This window comes from Rhinoderma darwinii, chromosome 7, assembly GCF_050947455.1.
Source record: "Rhinoderma darwinii isolate aRhiDar2 chromosome 7, aRhiDar2.hap1, whole genome shotgun sequence".
NCBI classification, from domain to species: Eukaryota; Metazoa; Chordata; class Amphibia; order Anura; family Rhinodermatidae; genus Rhinoderma; species Rhinoderma darwinii.
The window spans coordinates 118,054,770-118,082,389 of NC_134693.1; positions in this window are offsets into that span (position 1 = coordinate 118,054,770).

Sequence of the window (27,620 nt, forward strand, 5' to 3'; positions counted from 1 at the left end):
GCTTTTTATCAATAGACTCCTGTACCACACCCAAGACATAAGGATTAAAGGGTGGCGGTAAATAAATTGAGACAATGATACATTGAAGATTTTGTATTGTACAGTCCAGGAGCACAAACTTTCCTTCTTTTTCTTCCCAATATGTATGGCAGGTTAATTTGCAGTTAGGGTATGTTCACACGCAAACTCAAAAACGTCTGAAAATACGGAGCTGTTTTCAAGGGAAAACAGCTCCTGATTTTCAAACGTTTTTTAAGCCACTTGCGATTTTCGCTGCGTTTTTCGCTGCGTTTTTTACGGCCGTATTTGGAGCTGTTTTCAATAGAGTCTATGTAAATGGCTCCAAAAACGTCCCAAGAAGTGACCTGCACTTCTTTTTCGCTGCCGTTTATTTACGCGGCCGTTTTTGAAAACGGCTGCGTTAAAAAAAACGGCCCGTCGGAACAGAACGCCGTTTTTCCTATTGAAATAAATGGGCAGATGTTTGAAGAAGAGGACTTACTCCTAAAGCGAAGCAGGGATGAGTTAAAGCTACGTCCAACAAATAAAAGAAGCTGGTGTGCCACCCATGCCGCATTGCGCCATTATTTGTGTAATGTTTGAAAGAGATTGTGCTTCTTTTTTGTAGAGTAGTGTTTACATCCCCTTGTGGTCGTTTATATACCACTGGTCAGTAAATAATTTGTTGTTTGTATTACTTGGGTCTACTGTATTTTATTGCTTGCGACTAACCCTGCGGTCCTTGCCGGTACTTGGCCTCACATAGGGATACATTCTATAGACAAGGTGAATGCTAACACTCAATTGCTATTTAGGCTAGGACTGATTGATTTTAATTGATGTTATTTTTAAATTCTATTACTTATTTAAGGGTTGCATGCAACTCAATGTATAGCTTTGTACTGCGGCTGTTCATTTGTAGCTAAAATCAATTAGTTGCATGCCAATGCGTTTCCATGATGGCCTTATTTTCACATTTCCAGGAAAAATAACAGAAGACCATCCCAACACAGAGTTCTGAGTAAAGATGCTCCATATCAGGAGAGCTGACAGGTCCGCCTTAAAATGGGTAAATCACAGGTGATGTCTTTTCTGATTGTAGACTTTCTCTTTCCATTTTATCTCCACCCAGCCAGGACCGCTATGATGACTTCTCCTGACATAACATTACAGAGTTTGCTGCTGAGATATCTTTAGTTCTTCACTTCTGCAGCCATCTTCAGCTTCTAGAGCAACGTAAAAAATTCAGACCACAAAATAGACCCCTTAATTCATGCAGACCCCAGACCAGACCACCAAATAAATTTAGACACCAGCCTATACCCCTATATAAATTCAGACCCTAGACCAGACCCCAGAACAGACCCAATTAACTGCAGACCCCAGGCAAGGCTCCAAAATGTAAACCCCAAAACAGAGTAAATAAAATGAATGCAGACCCTAGACCAGACATCTAAATAATGTCAGACCTCAGACCAGACCCCTCAATTAATTGCAGACCACAGACCAGACCGCTAAATTCAGACCCCAAACCAGAGTAAAGAAAATGGATTTAGATACCTGACCAAGACCTCTAAATAAATTCAAATCCCAGAACAGACCCTTAAATTCATGCAGATCCCAGATAAATGAGTTGGTCGATTGCAAGCAGCTTGTAATGAGGGCGAGCCGTATAACCTCCATTTCCAGCTTATAAACTGATTATGTTATTAAATTGGTTGCCTGTTTCTTTATATTAACTGTTTAGGTGCTCACTGTTAATGTATATTTGTGTATCTGTTGTATTTCACTGTATAGAAGGTTTTGTCTTACAGGTTGGCAGGAGGACAGGCCGCAGTTCCCAGTGGCACTGTCTTATGTGCGGTGCTGTCACTGTACATAGCAATGAGAGGCTGCTGGACAGTGATAGGGGAGGTACAGGGGGTTTGGAAAGAAAGAGCCTGGTGCTGGCTGGGATCAGAGTGTAATGGCAGTGATGCGCTGCGCCACCATGAAGTCAGGTGAGACGGTGAGAGTCAATAACAAAGCAGAAAATAAGCCAACAAAATGACCTCTTATGGTCTGTAGGCTGATAGAGAAGGCCTATCCTACGTAGGGGTAGGCCTATAAGTGTAGGCTGTCACTGAAACATGCGTGGCTGAAGAGTACCGTCAGCCTAGAGTGTTTCGCTCTGAGGAGTCTACTGGGGCTGTGAGAATAGTCAGCCTGGCATGGGAACCTGTGGTCAGTAGAGCAGTATTGTGCTCAAACCCAGGAGAGGCTGTAACTAGGTCCTGATTAGGATAAAGAACGTTCCATGTATTAGAGGGCCGCTTAGATAGCTGCAGTGATGAATGGTTGCCCTGCAGGCCTGAGATGTGGCCTAGTAGTACACTCCTGAATTGTACTGGACTGGGTGCAGTAGTCACTACGACGAGTGGTGTGGTAGGAGCCCTTCAGTGTCAGGACCCTAGTAAGAGTGCATAGGAGCAGATATTTAACCCCTTAAGGACGCAGCCTTGTTATGGCCTTAAGGCTCAGAGCCCATTTTTCAAATCTGACATATTTCACTTTATGTGGTAATAACGTCGCAATGCTTAAACCTACCCAAGCGATTCTGAGATTGTTTTCTCGTGACACATTGGGCTTCATGTTCGTGGTAAAATTTGGTCGATATATTCAGTGTTTATTGGTGAAAAATTGCGAAATTTAGAGTAAATTTTTAAAAAATAGCATTTTTCAGAATTGAAATGCATCTGCTTGTAAAACAGACGGTTATACCACCCAAAATAGTTACTAGTTCACATTTCCCATATGTCTACTTTAGATTGGCATCGTTTTTTGAACACTCTTTCATTTTTCTTGGACATTACAAGGCTTAAGAACATAAACAGCAATTTCTCATATTTTTAAGAAAATTTCTAAAGCCTTTTTTTAAAGGTACCTCTGGAGTTCTGAAGTGGCTTTGAGGGGCCTATGTATTAGAAACCCTGATAAAACACCCCATTTTAAAAACTAGACCCCTCAAATTATTCAAAACAGCATTTAGAAAGTTTTTTAACCCTTCAGGCATTTCACAGGAATTAAAGCAAAGTGGAGGTGAAATTTGCAAATTTCATTTTTCTTGCTGAATTTCAATTTTATTCAATTTTTTTAGTGTGGTAATACCCCATTTGTGGTGATAAACTGCCGTTTGGGCCCATGGGAGGGCTCAGAAGGAAAGGATCGCTATGTGTTTGTTGGAGTCCAGATTTTGCTGGATTGGTTTTCGGGTGCCATGTCGCATTTGCAGAGCCTCAGAGGTATCAAAGCAATGGAAACCTACCTGAAGTGACCCCATTTTGGAAACTACACCCCTCAAGGAATTCATTTATGGGTAATGTGACCATTTAGACCCCATAGTTTCTTCACAGAACTTATTTGAATTGGGCTGGGAATTAAAAAAAACTAATATTTTTTCCAATAATATGTCGTTTTAGCTCAAAAATTCTTATTTTCACAAGAAATAAAATACTCCATTTTGTTGCCCAATTTGTCCTGAGTGCAGCAATACCCAATTTGTGGTTATAAACTGCCGTTTGGGATCATGGGAGGGTTCAGAAGGAAAGGAGCGCTATTTGTTCTTTGGATTCCAGATTTTGCTGGATTGGTTTTCGGGTGCCATGTCGCATTTGCAGAGCCCCAGAGGTATGGAAGCAATAGAAACCAACCACAAATGACCCCATTTTGGAAACTACACCCCTCAAGGAATTCATTTATGGGTGTTGTGACCATTTTGACCCCATAGTTTTTTCACAGAACTTATTTGAATTGGGCTGGGAATTAAAACAAAATTAGTTTTTTCAAATAATATGTAGTTTTGGCTGAAAATTTCTTATTTCCACAAGAAACAAAATACCCCATTCTGTTGCGCAATTTGGTCTGAGTGCCGTTTGGGCCCATGGGAGGGCTCAGAAGGAAAGGACCACCATTTGGCCTACTGGGGATTTTCTAGTGCGAAGTCATGTATGCAGAAGCCCCTGAGGTACCAGTACAGTTGAAACACGCAAAAGGTGACCCCGTTTTAAAAACTACTCCCTTAAGGCATTCATCTAGAGGTGTAGTGAACATTTTGACCGGAGACCTACACCCCATAAACTGTAATATGGGTTCTCCCGGGTATGGCAATACCCTACATGTGGCTGTTATCAGCTGCCTGGGCACACAGCAGGGCCCAGAGGTGAAAGACGAGGGGGGATAAGCTTTGCGGAGTGCATCAGGGTAAGTAAAATTGGGGTAAATTATAAACCAAGGGATGTATGATAAATTTTAAAACACTCTTTCATACAGAGCTCTGGTTATTCTGGACACGTGTCACATTGATATATTGTGTCATCGCCCTCTTATAGCAGACTTTGCACCTCTTTTGACTTTTTCCCTTCTTGTCAGTTTGGGGAACTTCTCCTGGAAAGTGTTGCCCTGGTACGATGCGTGTGGCCTCGCTTCCAGAAGTACTGGGTGCCCCCCGCTTCTTGGTCCCTAAAGATTAGGTTCTTGATAATCACCTCTTGAAATTCCAGGAAAGTTCCCCTCTGGCCTGCACATCGATGTAGCACGTACGCATTGTACAATGCCATCTGTATGATGTGCACGGCCAGCTTCTTATACCACACCGCATGGCGCTGTAGGGCTTCAGGATTTGATCTGACAAGTCCATCCCTCCCATGTACCTATTGTAGTCCAGGATGCAGTCTGGTTTGGGGGTGGCCTTTCCTTCATATATCCTAAACCTGTAGGTATACCCTGATGCACTCTCACATAGCTTATACATCTTCACGCCATACCTTGCCCTCTTACCCGGCAGGTACTCGCGGAATTGAACCCTCCCTTTAAAATGTACCAGGGACTCATCAATAGAAATACACTTCTCGGGGGTGTATGCTTGGGAAAACCGGGCACTGAAACGGTCTAATAGGGGTCTCCGTTTATACAAACGGTCAAAACTGGGGTCATCTCGGGGTGGGCACGGCTCATTATCAGTATAATGTAAGAAGCAAAGTATTGCCTCATTTATTAATTTTTTTAGGTTACAGTTCAGTTCTGAAGTTGCTTTGAGGGGCCCATATATTAGAAACCCCTATCAAACACCCCATTTTAGAAACTACACCCCTCAAAGTATTCACAACAGCATTTAGAAAGTTTATGAACCCTTTAGGTGTTTCACAAAAATTTAGAGCAAAGTAGAGGTGAAATTTACTTTTTTTTTTTTTATCAGAAAATCCATTTATACCATTTTTTTTTATAACACAAAAGGTTTTATCAGAGAAACGCAACTCAATATTTATTGCCAAGATTCTGCAGTTTTGAGAAATATCCCACATGTGGCCCTCGGGCGGTAATGGACTGAAACACCGGCCTCCGAAGCAAAGGAGCACCTAGTGGATTTTGAGGCCCCTTTTTTATTAGGCACCATGTCCGGTTTGAAGAGGTCTTGTGGTGCCAAAACATTGGAAACCCCCCAAAAGTGACCCCAATTTGGAAACTAGACCCCTTGAGGAATCCATTGCAGCTTTCTTGGGGTGCATGCAGCTTTTTGATCAGTTTTTATTCTATTTTTAGGTGGCGTGGTGACTAAAAAACAGCAATTCTACTATTGTTTTTTTATTCAGTTTTTTTACAGCGTTCACCGTGCGCTATAAATTACATATTCACTTTATTCTGCGGGGCGATACGATTACGGTGATACCCTATGTTTATAGTTTTTTTAATGTCTTATGGCGTTTGCGCAATAAAATAAGTTTTGTAAGAAATCATTCACTTTTTGTGTTACCTTATTCTAAGCGCCAGAACTTTTTTATTTTTCCATCAATAAAGCCGTGCGAGGACTTATTTTTTGCGTAACGAACTGTAGTTTCGATCAGTACCATTTTTCTGTACATGCGACTTTTTGATCTCTTTTTATTCCATTTTTTGGGAGGTGAGGTGACCAAACAATTATGATTGTGGTACGGTTTATTATTATTTTCTTTTACGGCGTTCACCGTGCGGAATAAATAATGAAATAATTTTGTAGTTCAGGCCGTTACGGACGCGGCGATACCAATTATGTATAGTTTATTTGTTTGTTTATATATTTTTATTAATAATAAAGGACTGATAAGGTAAAAAGGGGGATTTTTACTTTTAAAACTTTTATTTTCTTCTTTTTACACATCTTTTTTTTACTTTTTTTTTTACTTTATTACTTTGTCCCACTAGGAGACTTGAGGGCAGGAGGCCCTGATCGCTATTCTAATACACTGCACTACATGAGTAGTGCAGTGTATTAGTACTGTCAGCTACTCACTGACAGCAAGCATAGTGGGTCCTGACGTTGTCAGGACCCACTAGGCTTCCGTCTATGGCATAGCCGGACGCCATTGTTTGGTGTCCGGTTGCCATAGTCACCATCGCCGGCCGCTATCGTGTAGCAGGCCGGCGATGGCAGCTTAACCACTAAAAAGCCGCGATCTCTATAGAACGCGTCTTTTAAGGGGTTAATCAGCGGGGACACAGCGATCGGTCCCCGCTGTAAGAGCTGTGACAGCTGCTGAACAAGACAGCAGCTGTCACAGCTCCTCTATGTGTCGGGAGGACGGCCGAAACGACCGTTACTCCCGAGACGTACTATTAGGTCATGGAGCGCGAACGATACAGCTGCCATGACTTAATAGTACGTCCAGTAGCGGGAAGGGGTTAATATAGTAAAAAGTATTAAAACTTATAAAACCCACTGTGTCAGTTGTATCAGGGCAGCCCCCTTCATCAGGAATACTATGTTTCACAGCATTGAAACAATTTAAATGTCTCTATATTATATAAACAAACCTTTCTACGTTTACTCACGCAATACCGGAAGTGACGTTCCGAACTCTAAGGCCCTGTTCACACAGAGTTTTTTTGCAGGCAGAAAAATTTTGAGGCAGGCTTTGACCTGCCTGAGATTTGCGCAGCATTTACCATTGCGTTTTTCGCCTGTGGCCACTGCGCGCCGCGTGCAAAAAACACTGTGAAAAACACTATCTCTGCCTCTCATTGATTTCAATGGGAGGTCAAAGGCGGAACTGCGAGCCGCTAAAAGCTGCTGCAGAAAAGAAACGCCTCCGCCTTCCATTGAAATTAATAGAAGACAGTTTCGGACGTTTTTTGGTGCTGATTCCAATGCGGTTTCCGTGTCAAAATCAGCGTAAAAAAACCTCAGTGTGATCTGGGCCTAAATCTCTTTATACTTCCTATAATGGATATATCTCTCTATGGCAGATGTTTCGGAAGAGGTTCTTTATCGCTCTTTTACCCTTTCTACTCCTCTAATACTTCATCCCAATTACATTATTTAATACAGGGAATTTCTTATATTTCTTTTTCCATGCAAAAATACATATATTAATAAAATAGGATAAAAACAACCAATATGAATCTATGGGGAATAGTAAAGACTCATTTACTTTACTCGTTCTCAAACTCTAATATTATTCCCAAACCCTATTCCTTTCTTTAGTATTTCTTACTTTTTGGATAGGATGGTGCGACTATATCATTTATTATCCTTGGTCTTTTTACGATCATTTGTGGGGCCCTTCTTACTTCATCTTTCAAAAACAGATCACTTAATAGTATTTCCCAATTTCTCTTTAGGATTCTTTTAATTTCTTCAATATTACCATTATATTTAGCAAAATAATGTCAGTCCAAATTTATCTTTCTCTTTATTTCCATCTTGCTTTTTTACAAGGTATAACTTTTCCCTGTTCCTTGTTATCTAGGCAGTCTTTCTGTTTCGTTTTTGACACCTTTTTCTTTACTACCTCTATAATATTTTTTTTGCTATTTTACGCAAGCATACATCATAAGCACAAGAAAATAGACAAACGCACAAAAAACAAACCCAATTCCGAAAGACACAACCCAATTCAGGGCGGGATGGTGGGAGCTAACTTTTTTACCTGTTATTCCTCCCGCTGCTTCCGGCTCAATGCCGAAAACAGCGGGCGGAACAGATACCGAACCCCAACTCCTCCCCTCTCTATCTCCTCCCTCTCCCTGCCTCCTCTAACCCTTTGCCCCCTGATTGGCTAACCTTCCCTCCTATGGCAGTCATGGAGGCTTTCCCTTAAGCCCTCCGTGCTGCCGTCCAGCCTCGTCTTTACTTTGTGACTTTTGCCTGATCAAACCGAGTTGTGATTCATTGTTTGCTCCATATAAATAACTATATATTTGATGTTGTGTATTTTCTGACCACCACTGCAATCCTTTGTTTTAGATGATTTTAACAGTTTTTATGAGATTATATTATTTTGTCTATATTTATTGCACTAATAAAGATATTTTGTTATTGACCATGTGTCATTTTGCTATATGGTTTTGTGGTATACATTTGTAGCTATCTGACATGTATAATATGCTGCAATACATAAGTAGTGTAGGATATTATAACAGCGATCGGACAGTTGGACCTTCAAGTCCCTAGTGAGACGAAAAAAAAATGTTAAAAAAAAGTTTAATAAAATATTAAACAAAAATAAAAAAGTAAGAATTTAAAGTAATACATTTAAAACTCACCCTTTTTCCATTATCAAGAACTTAATTATTAGAAAAAAGAATAAACTATAAAGAATTGGTATTGCCGCATCCGTAATGGCCTGAACTATAAAAATATTATGTAATTTATTCAATGCAGTGAACGCCATAAAAAGAAATAATAAAAAAACAATACCAGAATTGCTATGTTTTTGGTCACCTTAGAATAAAAAGTGATCAAAAAGTTGCATGTATCCAAAAATGGTACCAGTAAAAAAACATATAGCTCGTCTTGCAAAAAACAAGCCCTCATACAGCTCTGTCGACCAAAACATTTTTTTAAAGTTGTGGTTCTCAGATTGTGGCAACAGAAAAAATACATTATTTTTACAAAATAAATGTTATTGTGCAAATAGTTGTAAAACATAAAAAAGCAATATAAATTTAGTATCGCCAGAATCGTACTGACCCACAGAATAAAGTAAATATGTCAATTATAGTACACGGTGAACGCTGTAAGAAAAGGATAAAAACAATAGCAGAATTGCTGTTTTTTGGTCACCACGCTTCTCAAAAAATAGAATAAAAAGTGATCAAGAAGTTGCAAGTATCCAAAAATGGTGCCGATAAAAACTACAGACTGTCCCGCAAAAAACAAGCCCTCACACCGCTCTGTCACAAAAAAAAAGTTATGGCTCTCAGAATATGGCGACACAAAATGTGCAGAGTGCGATCCAAAAGGGGAATAAGATCGGGCACCATTTATCAGTGCGACACAGGCCACAGAACTGCGGATTATTATTTATTTACCGCATTATTATATCCTCTTATTATGTACTGATGTGCTCCGAACAGTTTACATATGCCCCCAGATTATAAACTGAAATACCAGCAAAACCCCAAACAGAAAAATTACCAAGCAAAATCTGTGCTTTATAAGCCAAATGGCGCTCCCTCCATTCTGAACCCTTCAGTGTGCCCAAACAGCAGTTTACATCCACTTATATGGCATCGCCATACCCGGGAGAACCCGCTTAACAGTTTATGATGTATTTGTCTTCAGGGGCACAATCTGGGTATAACATATCGTGCACTTAAATGGCATATCAGCGGAAAATCCACTGCACATTTTTCTAGTAAAAATAGTTGTATTGGGTCATATGCACTGCACCCTTTAATAAATGCCTTGAGGGGTATATTTTAAAAAATGGGGTCACTTCTTGGAAGTTTTTGCTTTACTATTTGACCTCAGAGTCCTGCAATTGGGGGCAAATGCTATGGAAAAATCACTAAAATAGACCTCAAATGCGCATGGTGCTCTTTCACTCCTTTAATCTAACACCAATCCAGCAAAATCTGCGCTCCTACATACAAATGACGCTCCTTCTCTTCAGAGCCCTGCCGTGTGCCCAAACAGCTGTTTAGGGCCACATATGGGATATTGCTGTACTCAGGAGAAATTTAGTAAAAAATTGTGTGGTGTTTTTTTCTCCATTTACCCCTTGTAAAAATAAAACATTTAGAGCTAAAACAGCATTGTTTTGGGAAAAATTTAATTTGTCATTTTCACTGCCTAATTCTAATAAAATCTATGAAACAGCTGTGGGGTCAAACTATTCACTACCCCCCTAGTGAATGCCTTGAGGGTTTTATTTTCCAAAATGGAGTCACTTCTCAAGAGGTTTTTACGGTACTGGTACCTAAGGAACTCTGCAAATACGACAAGCCACCTTTAAACCAAACCAGCAAAATCTGCATGCCAAACGGTGCTCCTGCCATTCTGAACCCTACCGTGTGTCCAAACAGCAGTTTATGACAACATATGGGGTATTATCGTATTTGAGAGAACTTGATTTACAAAGGTTGGTGTACTTTTTCTCTTTCATTCTTTGTGAAAATGAAAAAAAATCGGAGCTGAAACTACTTTTTGTGTGAAAAATGTTTTGATTTTAATTTCTATGACCTAATTTCAATAAATTCAGCAAAACACCTGTGGTGTTAAAATGCTTACTATGCCCTTAGATTAATTCCTTGGGAGTGTAGTCCCGAAATGGCGTCTTTTTGGGGATGTTTCCTATGTTTTGGCACCACAAGACCTCTTCAAACATGACATGGTGCCTAAAATATATTCTAATAAAAAGGAGGCCCCAAAATCTGGTAGGTGCTCCTTTGCTTCTGAGGCCTGTGCTTCAGTCCACCAGGGACACATGTGGGACATTTTTAAAAGCTGCAGAATCTGAACAATAAATATTGAGCTGAGTTTCTCTGCTAAAACCTTCTGTGTTACAGAAATAAAATGGATTATAATGGAATTTCTTAAAAAATAAATAATATATATGTATTTGTAAATTTCACCTCCAAAATGTTAACTAGTAACTATTTTGTGTTGTATTACTATCTGTCTTACAAGCAGATACACTCAAATTTAGAAAAATCAAAAATTTTCAAAAATGTCTCTAAATGTAGGTGTTTTTCACAAATAAACACTAAAGGTATTGACCACATTTTACTATTAACATAAAGTACAATGTGTCACGAGAAAAAAATTCTCAGAATCGCTTGGATAAAAGAATAGCATTCCAAAGTTATTACCAGGTAAAGTGACACAGGTCAGATTTGAAAAATGGTCTCTGAGCCTTAAGGCCCAAACTAGGCTGCATCATTAATGGGTTAAAGTGGTTTTATATCTCATAAAGTGGGGGGAATACAATTAGGATATGTCATCACTTTCTGATCGTGGAGTTCTGACTGCCATGACTACTTGATGTTTAGTAAAGCCAATCCCTGTCTTTACAGTTTACCAAATGGGCCATCAATTGTCTTAGAAATGACCCAGATGAAGAGACTATGAAGGAATTCTTCAGTTCTCTTGACTATAAATGCAGCAGAGATTGTGGTAGCCATAAAAATATAATGCAGCCATTTTTAATGAATACATATGGTTGTTGGCCTTCTACCCTCTCTGGTAGGCCTATGATATGTATAATTTACGCTGCATTCGTTCACATCAGGTATGACCGTCTTGTCTCAGGATGCCTGGATCGATTCTTACCACCTCTATTACCTTTCCAGGACATGGTACATGAGGTAATGGCTGCCCACAGCTGTTCTGATGCCTATTACAAGTTGGTAGGGGAATTGTGAAGCAGTATGTATTCAGGATTGTAAGGAGTAAGAGGGCTGAGCACAGGAGATGCAGCATGTAGCGTGTTCTTACTGGTGCAGAGTCACATCCTCTAATGGGGGTCTTTAGGGTTTATTAAAATTCAAAACTAAAATTATATATTTTAAGATAATATAAATGATTTCCCCCATGTCACACAGACAGAAATGATCATTTATCACCTATAAAGAATTCATCAGAGAACGTTCCCATTAAAAACTTCAATTTTATTATTTTCAATAAAAAAAATACTCTATACAGTAAAGCAATTGATGAAAACACCCGGAAAAATTACAGATCACACTAAACTTTTCTAGAGGTACAAATCATACAATATCATCAAATTCATATTCCCAATGGTAAAGCCATACTGATATATGTAAATTATGGGTGTGGTCATAAAAGCAGCTCAAACCGGTTATAGCTATTGTGATGTCACAGAGCTTGGGTATAAACAATGATGTTGGTCACAGAGCTGTCACTATCAGTTGGATGTGACCGGTAAGTTCTCTATCAATGCTACATCTGTACTTCACGCTAATTAATTAGTTTTATTAGGAACATTGAATTATTCCATCTCTAGAAGATATTGTGTGATAGTGGTAGTGATATGGTATTAGTATTAGTGTGCAATTAAATTGCTCAAGTATCTTAGATTTGCAGGGTAAGTGGCCAAAATTTGAGCTCCCTTATTATCATTATGTTTACCACTTGTAAAAGAGAAATTTCAATATGCTCATATTAGAGGACTGTATATTAGGGGACTATAATGCCTTATATTATTTAGGTTCACCAGAAGTAATTACAATTTAATTCAATTCTGAATTTTGATCAATTGATATAAAAATTATTAGTGGGGAATTGATACTGGTCTGGGGCTATTTATCATGGTTTGGGCTAGGCCCTTTATTTCCAGTGAATGGTAATGTAAAGACTATTTAGACCATTGCGTGCTTCCGACTTTGTGAGACTAGTTTGGTAAAGACCCTTCCCTGTTTCTGTATGACGTTGCCCCTTTGCACAAAGCAAGGTCCATAAAGACATGGAGTGATAAATTTGGTGTGGAGGAACTTGACTCTCTGCACAGAGCCCTGACCCCAACATCAGAGCCTGAACTCACAAATGCTCTTTTAATTAAATGGGCAAAAATTCAAACAAACATGCTACAAAATCTTGTGGAAAGCCTTGTCAGAAGAAGTTATAGCCACAAAAGGGGGCCCAACTTCATATTAACATCCATGGCTTTGTAATGGGAAGTACCACAAGCTTATAATGGTGTAAAGGGTCAGCTGTCCACATCTTTTGGCCACATAGTGTATTTTGGGCTTATGTATTGTGATGTCACTACTATTAAAAATAATGATAAATCCATATTGAAATATGCAAATTATGGGTGAGGTCATAAAAGCAGCTCACCCCGGGTATAGCTATTGTGATGTCACAGAGCGTGGGTGTATACTATGGTGCTGGCCACAGAGCTGTCACTCATCAGTTGGATGTGACCGGTAAGTACTCTATCAGCGCTGCGTCTCTAGATGAGTCTCATCTATCGGTTTCTTTATGAATATTTTATTCTTAGGTACAATTCTGCTGTGTCTGCCATTTAAAGTTTAGTTTATATTTGGAATAGTTATACTAATATACTAAGAAGTTGCTAAATGGCAATATGGCGGCCTGTGACCTGCTCCAGAGACAGAATGCAGCTTGCAGACATAAATTGCCATCTGTATTCTGCTGGTAAATTGATAAAGCAACCTCAAAGAAAGGGAATGTGAATGTCCTGCAGCCCTGAGAACTTATTATTGGAACCCTTCAGTTTATAACAGGAGTAATTCACGTAATAAATATTTACTAGGGAATTACTAATTATGCATTTGAGGTTTTCTATTTGTGTAAAATACACATTTATTATTATTAATAATAATAATTACTAATATAAAAATGTTAGGGAAGTGACTTCTTAAGAACAGCCCTGACCCCGTAATCCTGTATCCTCAAAAGCAATTGTCATTTTTCATTTATATATATATATATATATATATATATATACATATATATATATATATATATATTTCATTTTTATATATATATATATATATATATATATATATATATATATATATATATATATATATAAAATGTAATAATGTCTATAACAAACGACAGAGGTTCTAAATTACAGTTAGTATCTCATATAAAAATTACATAAACCCCGGAAATGTCATACCGTATGGTCAATTCAACAACCAATACATTGTTCCAGAATCCAAACCCCAAGCAATGTCATTCACAGGGGGTCCAAGCCCCAAGACCCCAAGCAATGTGATCTTCAAACACTTCTGATTGTCTAGATCCTGTAGTTGGAATACCCCTTTTATAACTAATTTCTCCAGCTGGTTTTCTTTAAGTTTTCCCTAACTATTTCTTTTTCTGGTCATTCTAGATCTTGCTGTTGGATTGACACTGTTGGATTACTGTGTTGCTTTTACGGTCAGCGATTTGTCCTATTTTCAGAGAACTAGAGGCGATTAGTTAAATTCAATCTTTACTGTCGCCTGGTTTTCTACCACAGACATTGGTGCAGTTTTGCACCCGGGTTATTAACCAACCATGCCCTTTTGGAAAAAATCAAAAAAATATAATGTGTCTCAGATTCCTGATAATGGAAATGTGATGAAAGAGATACCAACTATGGAGGAACCTAACATCTCACTCCAGAAGTTTTCCAACATCAAAGATATGCCAGCCGAAAAATGCAGCGATCCAAGTCACAGCAAACCTTGTGACATTGGCTCAAAGAACGCCAAGAAGAGCGCAATCAGGAGCTTGGGCAGCAGCGCTGTGATTGGCGCTAAAGAACTGGATCGCTGTTTCCCAAATAGACGGCTGAGATTATACGTTGCCACCTGGAATATGGAGGGAAAGGTGAGAAGAAATATACAATATCTATTGTGAACCATGAGTGTATCTGATCTAAGGCTATGTTCACACGGAGTATTTTGCAGAGTTTTTTTGACGTGGAAACCGCATCGCAAAACTCAGCAAAAACGGCCCGAAAATGCCTCCCATTTATTTCAATGGGAGGCGTCGGCGTCTTTTTCCCGCGAGCAGTAAAACTGCCTCGCGGTAAAAAGAAGCGACATGCCCTATCTTCGGGCGCTTCCGCCTCTGACCTCTCATTGACTACAATGGGAGGCAGATAAAGCGTATTTCGCAGTGTTTTATGCCCGCGGCGTTCAATGGCCGCGGGCGAAAAACGCCTTGAAAAACTCTGCGAAAATCGGCGTGCAGGGAGAGGAAAATTTGCCTAAAACTTCCAAACGGAATTTTGAGGCAGATATTCCTCCTGCAAAATACTCCGTGTGAACATAGCCTAAAGTTGGATAAATTTGCAGTTGGATATGAGATAGACATATTATATACTACCCTAGGCCCAAATGTTCTAAACATTTGGGCCAATCAATGTTGCTGCACACACTGCAAACTTGTCAAACTAATAATCTATGTCTTTGGAATGGCAATGCCTCTGATCCTAAGACTGCAGCACTGGCCATAGTCTATAAAGACTAAAATCCAATTCGATCAGATATAATTTTTTGTAGGTGATATAGAAGATGTCAGTTTGGTTGGTGCTCTGTGTATACATTATTAATATCTTCATATTTTGAGCAGGAGTTCCCACAAAATCTAGAGGATCTGCTGTTGCCATCAGATGACACCAAAGACATTTACGTAATTGGCGTTCAAGAAGGATGTCCAAACAGGTAAGTCTTCTCAGGTTGTCTTACAACAGTCTATGTCTGCAAATGGACTACAGGTCGGCTGATTGAAATTCTCTCTTGACCTACTACTTATTGTAGGATCACTCCTAAATTTTCCTATTTAACCCCAGAGGTTATAATATTGATTATTTAATAAATGAGTTCAATATTTTAATCTGGTGTCATTTATTAATATGTAAACTTGAAATTGTTTCTTCTTGTAGACGGGAATGGGAGATAAAATTACAAGAGACTCTTGGTCCACACTACGTGCTATACCATTCATCCGGGCTCGGAGTCCTGTATCTCACCATCTTTATTCGACGGGAACTGATCTGGTTCTGCTCAGGTAAGATTCACTTTCTTACATTTACATAATAAGTCCTAATTGAAGTCATTAGTTGGAACTTCTTATTTAGTCATTAGAACTAGATGTCTAAGAACCCAACTCTCAGATTCTTCACTGTGGAGTATTGGAGATCTGATAGTTAAATCCACAGTTACAAAGTGTGAAATGGTGTTGTAGTAATATTTCCAGCGTTTAATAGGAAACTATCTCTGTTTCATTGTTGCATGTTATACTATTAACCACTAACCCTTCTTCTTGTGTTTCATTTCTTATACAGAGGTAGAGCACACCCATGTAACAACCAGGCTATTCCACCATGTCAAAACTAAAGGAGCCTTGGGTGTTGCCTTCACCGTCTTTGGGACATCATTCCTGTTTATTAATTCCCATATGAGATGTAAGTATGTCTGTTTTTAATATATGACTATGTACAGTGTTATTGTGTATAAAAGTGCTGCTGTTTAATAATAATAAGCTGGAATATATGAGATGATATGAAAAGATCTGTACTATTGATGTTTTGGTGTAAAATTAAAAGTTCTTCCTCATTTGGTCAAACTTCTTCTAATCCATCAAACTTATTCTACATAATGAGAGAATAATAGTGGAAGGATAAACGGCCTAATGTCCTCTACAGACTGCTATAGAAATACATTATCCTCTGTCATGAAAATGATTGTGTCTTAGATTTACAGTAACAGAAATATCAGTGCGTCTGGTGTACAGAGTGCGGACCCAGATCATGGAACTCCACCAGTCTCATCTTCTAAAATGTCAATAGACATCCTATTAATATAAATACTATTTGTAAAAAATTAATTGTTGAGGGAACATTCAGACTACACATCCCAAGAAGTAGATACGATACCTAGATAATATAAGATAAAGAAACCTATTGTCAAAGAAAACTTAAATGTGGTGGTTGTCCTAAATTCCAGGAGGTCACATTTACTGATATGTATATTTTTGTTGGCAGTTGGGGCAGTCTACAAGAGGATCCAGGACTATAAAACTATCACTGAGGGTCTCCGTCTGCCTCAAATTATTCCGGAAAGAATAAACTCCAATGCCTGTGAGTAATACTTATGTGGTTGAACCTATCGATTCCTTTATCTCTCTATTTATCTCCATTGACTCTAATGCAGTCACGTGGTCTAATTGTGTCCTGTGTTTATCTCATTCTACAGTGGACGTCACCAGCCGCTTTGATCGAGTTTTTTGGTTTGGGGACCTCAATTTTCAACTGAAAGAGGACAGAAAAAACGTGGAATCTCTTCTGAAGAACATTAAAGGAAGAGATATGTCCAGTCTCCTCAAACACGACCATCTGAATGAAGCCAAGAACAACGGTACAGTTACTAGTAGACAGATCTCTATCACTTCTCAGCCTGTATTATTACCACATACACCTCGACAGATCAATACAAATCACTGTCATGATGGTTCATATGTTCTCCACATTTATTTATATAGCCCTACATCTCTTGCACATGTTTTTAATACTGACATGTTTTTTTATTTTTTTATTTTAAGGGTCCATATTTGTAGGGTTTAAGGAGCACACCATTGAATTCCTTCCTACATATAAGTTCGACATTGGCACAGACACCTACGATACATCAGAAAAGCAGAGAGTCCCATCATATACGGTAAGATATCTTATTTCCAGGTCTACAGAGCTAAAGAAAGACTACATTTCATGAATAGATTTTCATATAATAAATCCCCTCGCCCAAGGTAATGAATTGTTATTATAGATGGAGAAATAATTCTTACGAACAAAGCATCCAGTCCATTTTACTTGTAGTGAGTTTGTCATCGTCTCCCAGTGTAATATGTCTTCGCCTAGCATGGCTCAAAGATACTAATTTCATTAAATCTGTGTGGCCAAGTCAAACCTTAAATGCAACAAAGTCTCAAAATTTATATTACTTAAATAAAATATGTTCAGTCTATGATGCTATGAGGTTTATAAATAAATTATAATATGATTGCACTGATGATATTTGTTATTTTCATGACCTCTACAGGACAGGGTGTTGTATAAAAGCCAATATGAGGGAGATGTGCGAGTCCTGAAATACGACTCTTGCCCTGTTTTGAAGACCTCAGACCACCGACCCGTTTTTGGCATCTTTGAAGTAAAGCTCAGACCTGGTTCAGATAAGTAAGTCATGGTTTCCTCCATGTTGTTGGTATGATCCTTTCAGTAGCCGCCATTACTACAAGGGCCTTATAGCCAGAGCTCACAATTTGGGGCAGGCCGCTGTATACCTGGGTGACAGTACTGGAGGATTATAGGATGTGAAACAAAACAATTATTGTGTGGTTACCTGCTAACATTATCATATGTCTTACATCAATGTATTTCTCATTCCAGCATCCCATTGGCTGGTGGACGCTTTGACCGCAAGACCTATTTGAAGGGCATTAGGAGGTTAGGACAAAAAAAGTAGCTGCGTCTGTTCATGTCCTTACAGCACATAAGGTGAGAGCATTGTACTTGTCTATTATGTTTGCTGTGAGAATGTTCTTCCATCTCTTAAGTCTTCCTCTGTATCAGTAATTTATTTTATCAACCAACATAAAGAAATTGTAAATAAGTCATTCTATCTTCTAGTTCAATTTTCTTGTATTCAGATATTTCTTTAATTTCTAAATGAAGGTTATGGGCTTTAGAAGAAAACTGTAAGCGTGTATGTAGTATAATAGATTGGTGGGAATTCATTAAGACTGACGTTTCATACACCGGTCTTAATATAAAAAAAGTTGGAGTAAAATGTGCCTAATTTATTAAAAGGCCCACACCTTAATAACTAATAATCCATGTTATTATGATAAAATTGTCGGCCGCTGGTGGCTTTGCTGCTTCAGCTACTCTCTGTCCACTTTTTTAGAAAAGTGCCGTAAGCGGCAGAAACTACATGATAGATACAAGGAACATTGTTATTGATGTAAGACATTACTTGCCATCTTGCAGGACTCCTAAGGAACATTTACCATCTCAGGTGTATAAAAATTTAGAACATCAGAAAGTTCCTGTAACAGCCTGAACAGCGCAGCTTTAGATCAAACCCATCACTTGGATCAACCATCTTCAAGGTTTGTAGTGTAACCGCCAGGATCAAATAGGAAAATCCACAATAAAACTTCTTCTATATTTTGTGCCTGCCAAGAAACACACATTAGTAGAGCATTAATAGCAAATATTTCTCTTGCAGCATAAACATCAATTCCGCAGTATATCTGGCGAGAACTGCGCTCCCTGTGACCGGAGGAGCCGCCATCATTGCTGATAGAAAGGTAAGTTCCTCTAGATATGTCCCCTCTATATTTGTTAAGCAGCCTGAATGATTAATATTTAATAGGATTGTGCGCTTCTCCCCCCAGAACAAGTCAGCAGATACAAACAGACCATCAACATCAATGCCAATAACAACCGAGGGCAGATTCCGCCATCTTACAAGTATTCCAATGGCGAGACTTAAAATTTTCTACATCTGTCACAGAAGAGACATCAGTGTGGTTACCGGTGCATCAATGTTACCCAGAAGACCAGGCCCAGAACAGGAGAACATGTAATCTCTTCCTGTGTCTATGGAATACAGATTTCCAACCACTTACTGATACTACAGTATATACTGTGACATCTTCCATCGTTTTTGCTGGATCTTGTATAACATCATCTTTACCATTATATATTTTGATCCACAAAAACCTTAAATAAATCTTTAACATCAATCCATAAGTGTGACTGGTATTAATTAGTGTGTTCCGTGTCCGGCTACAACTTACCACAGTGTATACAATTCACTTATCCGACCTTTCACAGTGCTATTTGTGTGACATCGCGTTTAATCCAGTGGTAGGTGACAGGACATTGTATCATATGTACACAATACAGAGAGTATGGAACGTGCCGCCATATGTACTGGATTAGATCCTGTGTTGGACAAAAAGTGACAGGAGATGTAAAATATTGATATATTTGATAGTTGTTTAAATTTCAGTTCCATAAAATGTAATGTTGGGCTCTCTTTACAAGCGGAGACAATCACATTAAGCAGGGAAGCCGCTAGGGTGACACAATCCCCACAGATCTCAGATTGGACAAACGGGCAGGATGAGAGCTGCCAGTTGAGATTGGCAGTTAGGGCAGAAGTTACAAAGTGACTGATCAACCAAAAATACTTTGTATTGCTAGCCTGAATGATGTATCGCTAGCTCAGCATTTCATATGAGAACAAAGACCCTCTGCAGCACAAGTTTAAGTTGAGACTGAACCATAGCAAACACATTGTCCCATTCTCACAAGTTAAATCAGAAACCGCCAAGTATAGAGCCTATTTATTAGTGAAACCGTCAAGCTTATGTATTAAATATTATAACCGTGAAGACTGTGCCTCTGTTGGAGTAAAGTTCTGTTCAGCATCTTATACCTGTGTCGTCTGAAGTTTTTGCTGTGCAATTTCCTCTGCGGGGCAGTAACCATCCTAAACCCACTCCCACCTGTTACATTTGTCCATACTAAAGTCCATTACTCCATTGAAGTCGCCAATTAGTAGCAGTGGATAATCTGCAAGGGCTTTTTATCAATAGACTCCTGTACCACACCCAAGACATAAGGATTAAAGGGTGGCGGTAAATAAATTGAGACAATGATACATTGAAGATTTTGTATTGTACAGTCCAGGAGCACAAACTTTCCTTCTTTTTCTTCCCAATATGTATGGCAGGTTAATTTGCAGTTAGGGTATGTTCACACGCAAACTCAAAAACGTCTGAAAATACGGAGCTGTTTTCAAGGGAAAACAGCTCCTGATTTTCAAACGTTTTTTAAGCCACTTGCGATTTTCGCTGCGTTTTTCGCTGCGTTTTTTACGGCCGTATTTGGAGCTGTTTTCAATAGAGTCTATGTAAATGGCTCCAAAAACGTCCCAAGAAGTGACCTGCACTTCTTTTTCGCTGCCGTTTTTAACAAAAAACGGCCCGTCGGAACAGAACGCCATTTTTCCTATTGAAATAAATGGGCAGATGTTTGAAGAAGAGGACTTACTCCTAAAGCGAAGCAAGGATGAGTTAGTCCAACAAACAAAAGAAGCTGGTGTGCCACCCATGCCGCATTGCGCATTGCGCCATTATTTGTGTAATGTTTGAAAGAGATTGTGCCTCTTTTTTGTAGAGTAGTGTTTACATCCCCTTGTGGATGTTTATACACCACTGGTCAGTAAAGAATTTGTTGTTTGCATTACTTGGGTCTACTGTATTTTATTGCTTGCGACTAACCCTGCGGTCCTTGTCGGTACTTGGCCTTACATAGGGATACATTCTATAGACAAGGTGAATGCTAACACTCAATTGCTATTTAGGCTAGGACTTCACAGAGACTGATTGATTTTAATTGATCTTATTTTTAAATTATTTTACTTATTTAAGGGTTGCATGCAACTCAATGTATAGCTTTGTACTGCGGCTGCTGATTTGTAGCTAAAATCAATTAGTTGCATGCCAATGCGTTTCCATGATGGCCTTATTTTCAAATTTCCAGGAAAAATAACAGAAGACCATCACAACACAGAGTTCTGAGTAAAGATGCTCCATATCAGGAGAGCTGACAGGTCCGCCTTAACCCCTTACCGACATTTGCCGTAAATGTACGTCATGGAAAGCATTGACTTCCCGCATCTTGCCGTACATATACGCCGAATGTTTGGGACCGGCTCAGAAGCTGAGCCGGTGCCATCATCACCGGATCTCAGCTGTATCTTACAGCTGACATCCGGCTGTAATGGCGGGGACCGAAATTAGCTTCGATCCCCGCCATTAACCCCTTAAGTGCAGCGCTCAAACGCGATCGCTGCACTTAAGATGTTTGCAGCTCATCGGAATCCCAGTAATGAAATTGCCGGGGTTCCGGTGGCTGCAATGGCAACCGGAGACCTAATACTGGCCTCCCGGTCTGCCTAGCACCGAAGCTGGTCAAGATCCGCACGGCGGCGGAGCCTGATCGGCTTCCGTAGCTGCCGGCAAGATGGTGCCGGGTCAGGAGCTGATCCGGCGTCATCAGCGGTGGAAGTCAGCTGTACTGTACAGCTGACATCCACCTGTAACGGCAGGAACCGGAGCTAGCTCCGATCCCTGCCATTAACCCCTTCAATGCAGCAATCGAAAGCGATTGCTTCATCGTAGCGGTTACTAGCAGATCGCCAGCCCTGACAGGCATTAAGGACTTGCGACTGCTGTTATGGCAACAGGAGACACAATGGTCTCCTGCTCTGCCATTACAGAAGCCGATTTAGGCCCCACCGGGAGGTGAAGCCTAATCGGCTTGCTGTCAGTGAATGACTGACAGATCTAATACATTGCACTACATAGGTAGTGCAATGTATTAGAAAAAAAAAAATCTGACCGTTGGACTTTCAAGTCCCCTAGTGGGACTTGAGAAAAAGTGTAAAAAAAGTATAAAAAAGTGTAAAAAAAAGTGCAAATAATAAAAGTTTGAAAACAATAAAAGTTTCAAGTAATCAAATAAAACACAATCCCCCTTTTACTCTTATCAAGTCCTTTATTATTGAAAAATAATAATAAACCATATGTATTTGGTATCGCCGCGACCTGAACGACCTGAGGTATCAAAATATTATATTATTTATTGCACGCGGTGAACAGCGTAAAAAAACCCGTAAAAAACGTTACCAGAGTTTCTGTTTTTTAGTCACTTTGCCCTACATATGTTAGAATAAATAGTGATCAAAAAGTCGCACGTATCCAAAAATGGTACCTATAAAAACTATAGCTCGTCCCGCAAAAAACAAGCCCTCATACACCTCCGTCGACAAAAAAATTAAAAAGTTATGGTTCTCACAACTTGGCGACAGAAAAAATACATTCTTTTTACAAAAGTAATTTTATTGTGCAAAAAGTTGTAAAACATAAAAAAGTCCTATAAAATAGGTATCGCCGGAATCGTACTGACCCGCAGAATAAAGTTAACATGTAATTTATAACGCATGGTGAACGCTGTATAAAAAAAACGAAAAAAGCTGTGCCAGAATTGCGTTTTTTTGTTTACCTGGCATCCCAAAAAATAGGATAAAAGGTGATCAAAAAGTTGCATGTACCCCAAAATGGTACCAATAATAACTACAGCTCGTCCCGCAACAAACCAGCCCTCATACCGCTACGTCTATGAAAAATAAAATTAGTTATGGCTCCAATAAGTCAGGAAATAAAAAAATATGCAGTTTTGCCCGAGGGGAACATTTCTTCTGTTTGAAGAGGCGATTTATCAAGGACCTAAAATTAGGGAACCAGGAAAGGGAGGGCCCAAACATATCCGCTGGAAGCGACGGTGCCCGTATTATACCAGGACAACACTTCCTAGCAAAATTCCCCAAACTACAAAGGCGCGGAGTGTGGATCAAAAGGGGGATAATAAAGGACGCCATATATCAGTGCGACACCGGCCTGTGCAGAAATGATTGTGTCACAGCGTAACACACATTTTTGGATCATTTTATTGTTTTTTTTAACCCCATTATTATACCACCTGACTATGCCACTTATATACTCCGCCCGGCTTACATATGCCCTACATTATAAACGGAAACACCAGTAAGACTCCAAACAAAACTACTACCAAGCAAAATCCACGCTCCAAAAGCCAAATGGCGTTACCTCCCATCTGAACCCTACAGCGTCCCCAAACAGCAGTTTCCTTCCACATATATGGCACCGTCATACCCGGGAGAACCCTTTTAGCAATTTTTGGGGGGTGTGTCTCCAGTGGCATAAGCTGGGCACGACATATTTGCCACTGAATGGCATATCTAGGGAAAAATATAAATTTTTTATTTGCACCATCAACAGCGCATTCATTTATGGAAAAGACCTGTGGGGTGAAAATGCTCACTACACCCCTTAATAAATGCCTTGAAGGGTGCAGTTTCCATAATGGGGTCACTTCCCAGGGGTTTATTTTTATTATTTCACATCTGAGCCTCTGCAGTTGTGAACCAATACAATACAAATCGCCAAATTAGGCCTCAATTTTACATGGTACGCTTTCACTCCTGAGCCTGGTCGACTGTCCAGGCAAGAGATTAGGGCCACATGTAGGGTGTTTCTAAAACCAGGAAACCCAGCATAATAATTAGAGAGCTGTCTTGTTATGGTGGCACAAGCCGGGCACCACATATTGTCCACATATCTGTGGAAAAAATCCCATTTTCACTCTGCAACATCGAGTTCACACTAATTTCTACAAAACACCTGCAGGGTTAACATGCTCACTACACCCCTAGGTAAATGCATTGAGGGGTGTAGTTTCCAAAATTGGGTCACTTCTGGGGGATTTCCAATGTTTTGGGCCCACAGGCGCCCAGAAACCAATCCAGCAACATCTGCACTCCAAATGGCGGTCCTTCACTTCTGAGCCCTGCCGTGTGCCCAAACAGCAGTTTATGACCACATATGGGGTATTGCCGTACTCGGGAGAAATTGCTTTACAAATGTTGGGTTCTTTTTTTTCCTTTATTTGTTGCGAAAATGAAAAAATGTGCGCTAAAGCTACGTCTTATTGAAGAAAAAGGATTGTTTTTATTTTCACTGCCCAATTCTAATAAATTCTATGAAACATCTGTGGGGTCAAAATGCTCACTTGGCCCCTAGATGAATTCCTCAAGAGGTGTAGTTTCCTAAATGGTGTCACTTTTTGGGCGTTTTCATTGTTTTTTCCCCTCAGGGGCTTTGCAAATGTGACATGGCCACTGCAAACCATTCCTGCTCAATGTGATCTCCAAAAGCCAAATAGCGCTCTTTCCATTCTAAGCCAAGCCGTGTCTCCAAACAGCCGTTTATTACCACATGTGGGGCATTGTTTTACTCGGGAGAAATTGCTTTACAAATTTTGTGGTGCTTTTTCTCCTTCAGTCCTTGTGGAAATGAGTAAAAATTAGCTAAACCTACATTTTCTTTGAAAAAATGTTGATTTTTATTTTCAGGGCCTACTTCCAATAATTTCTGCCAAAAAACTGTGGGGTCAAATCGCTCACTATACCCCTAGATAATTTCCTCAATGGGTGTAGTCTCCAAAATGGGGTCAGTTGTGGGGGATTTCCACTGTTTTGTCTCCTCAGGGACTTCGTAAATGTGACATGGCCTCCGCAAACCATTCCTGCTAAATGTGAACTCCAAAAGCCAAATGGCACTCCATCCCTTCGAAGCCCTGCCGTGTGTCCAAACAGCCGTTTATTACCACATGTGGGGTATTGTTTTACTCAGGAGAGATTGGTTTACAAATTTTACAGTGCTTTTTCTCCTTCAGTCCTTGTGGAAATGTGAAAAAATTAGCTAAACCTACATTTTCTTTGAAAAAATTTAGATTGTCATTTTCAGGGCCTACTTCCAATAATTTATGCAAAAAACCTGTTGGGTCAAAACGCTCACTATACCCCTAGATAATTTCCTCAATGGGTGTAGTTTCCAAAATGGGGTCACTTGTGGGGGTTTCCACTGTTTTGTCCCCTCAGGGGCTTTGTAAATGTGACATGGCCTCCGCAAACCATTCCTGCTAAACTTGAGCTCCAAAAGCCAAATAGCGCTCTTTCCCTTCTCAGCCCTGCCGTGTCTCCAAACAACCGTTTATTACCACATGTGGGGTATTGTTTTACTCGGGAGAAATTGCTTTACAAATTTTACGGTGCTTTTTCTCCTTTAGTCCTTGTGGAAATGAGAAAAAAAATCGCTAAACCTACATTTTCTTTGAAAAAATGTCGATTTTAATTTTCATGTCCTAATTCCAATAATTTCTGTAAAAAACTTGTGCGGTCAAAATGCTCACTGTACCCCTAGATAATTTCCTTGTGGTGTGTAGTTTCCTAGATGGGGTCACTTTTGGGGGATTTTGACTGTTTTGGCACCACAAGAGCCCTTCAAACCTGACATGGTGCCTAAAATTTATTCTAACAAAAATAAGGCCCCAAAATCCACTAGGTGTTCCTTTGCTTCTGAGGCCGATGCTTCAGTCCAGTAGCACGCTACGGCCACATGTGGGATATTTTCTAAAACTGCAGAAACTGAGCAACAAATATTGAGTTGCATTTCTCTGGTAAAACCTTCTGTGTTATAAAAAAAATTGTACTAAAAATTTATTTCTGCAAAAAAATATGAAATTTGTAAATTTCACATCTACTTTGCTTTAATTCCTGTGACATGTGTAAAGGGTTAAGACATTTTCTAAATGCTGTTTTGAATACTTTGAGGGGTGAAGTTTTTAAAATGGGGTGACTTTTTGGGGGTTTATAATATATAAGGCCCTCAAAGCCACTTCACAACTGAACTGGCCCCTGTAAAAATGGCCTTTTGAAATTTTCTTGAAAATGTGAGAAATTGCTGCTAAAGTTCTAAGCCTTGTGATGTCATAGAAAAATAAAAGGATGTTCAAAAAACAATGCCAATCTAAAGTAGACATATGGGGGATGTTAATTAGCAACAATTTTGTGTGTTATAAATGCCTGTCTTACAAGCAGATACATTTAAATTGAGAAAAATGCTAATTTTTGCAATTTTTCGCAAAATTTTGGTGTTTTTCACAATTAAATACTGAACATATCGAGCAAATTTTGCCAGTAACTTAAAGTCCAATGTGTCATGAGAAAACTATCTCAGAATCGCTTGGATAGGTGAATGCATTCCGGAGTTATTACCACATAAATTGACACATGTCAGATTTGAAAAATGAGGCTCGGTCAGGAAGGTCAAAAGTGGCTAAAGAGGGAAGGGGTTAAAATGGGTAAATCACAGGTGATGTCTTTTCTGATTGTAGACTTTCTCTTTCCATTTTATCTCCACCCAGCCTGGACCGCTATGATGACTTCTCCTGACATAACATTACAGAGTTTGCTGCTGAGATATCTTTAGTTCTTCACTTCTGCAGCCATCTTCAGCTTCTAGAGCAACGTAAAGAATTCAGACCACAAAATAGACCCCTTAATTCATGCAGACCCCAGACCAGACCACCAAATAAATTTAGACACCATCCTAAACCCCTATATAAATTCAGACCCTAGACCAGACCCCAGAACAGACCCAATTAACTGCAGACCCCAGGCAAGACTCCAAAATGTAAACCCCAAAACAGAGTAAATAAAATGAATGCAGACCCTAGACCAGACATCTAAATAATGTCAGACCTCAGACCAGACCCCTCAATTAATTGCAGACCACAGACCAGACCGCTAAATTCAGACCCCAAACTAGAGTAAAGAAAATGGATTTAGATACCTGACCAAGACCTCTAAATAAATTCAAATCCCAGAACAGACCCTTAAATTCATGCAGATCCCAGATAAATGAGTTGGTCGATTGCAAGCAGCTTGTAATGAGGGCGAGCCGTATAACCTCCATTTCCAGCTTATAAACTGATTATGTTATTAAATTGGTTGCCTGTTTCTTTATATTAACTCTTTAGGTGCTCACTGTTAATGTATATTTGTGTATCTGTTGTGTTTCACTGTATAGAAGGTTTTGTCTTACAGGTTGGCAGGAGGACAGGCCGCAGTTCCCAGTGGCACTGTCTTATGTGCGGTGCTGTCACTGTACATAGCAATGAGAGGCTGCTGGACAGTGACTGGGGAGGTACAGGGGGTTTGGAAAGAAAGAGCCTGGTGCTGGCTGGGATCAGAGTGTAATGGCAGTGATGCGTCAGGTGAGACGGTGAGAGTCAATAACAAAGCAGAAAATAAGCTAACAAAATGACCTCTTATGGTCTGTAGGCTGATAGAGAAGGCCTATCCTACGTAGGGGTAGGCCTATAAGTGTAGGCTGTCACTGA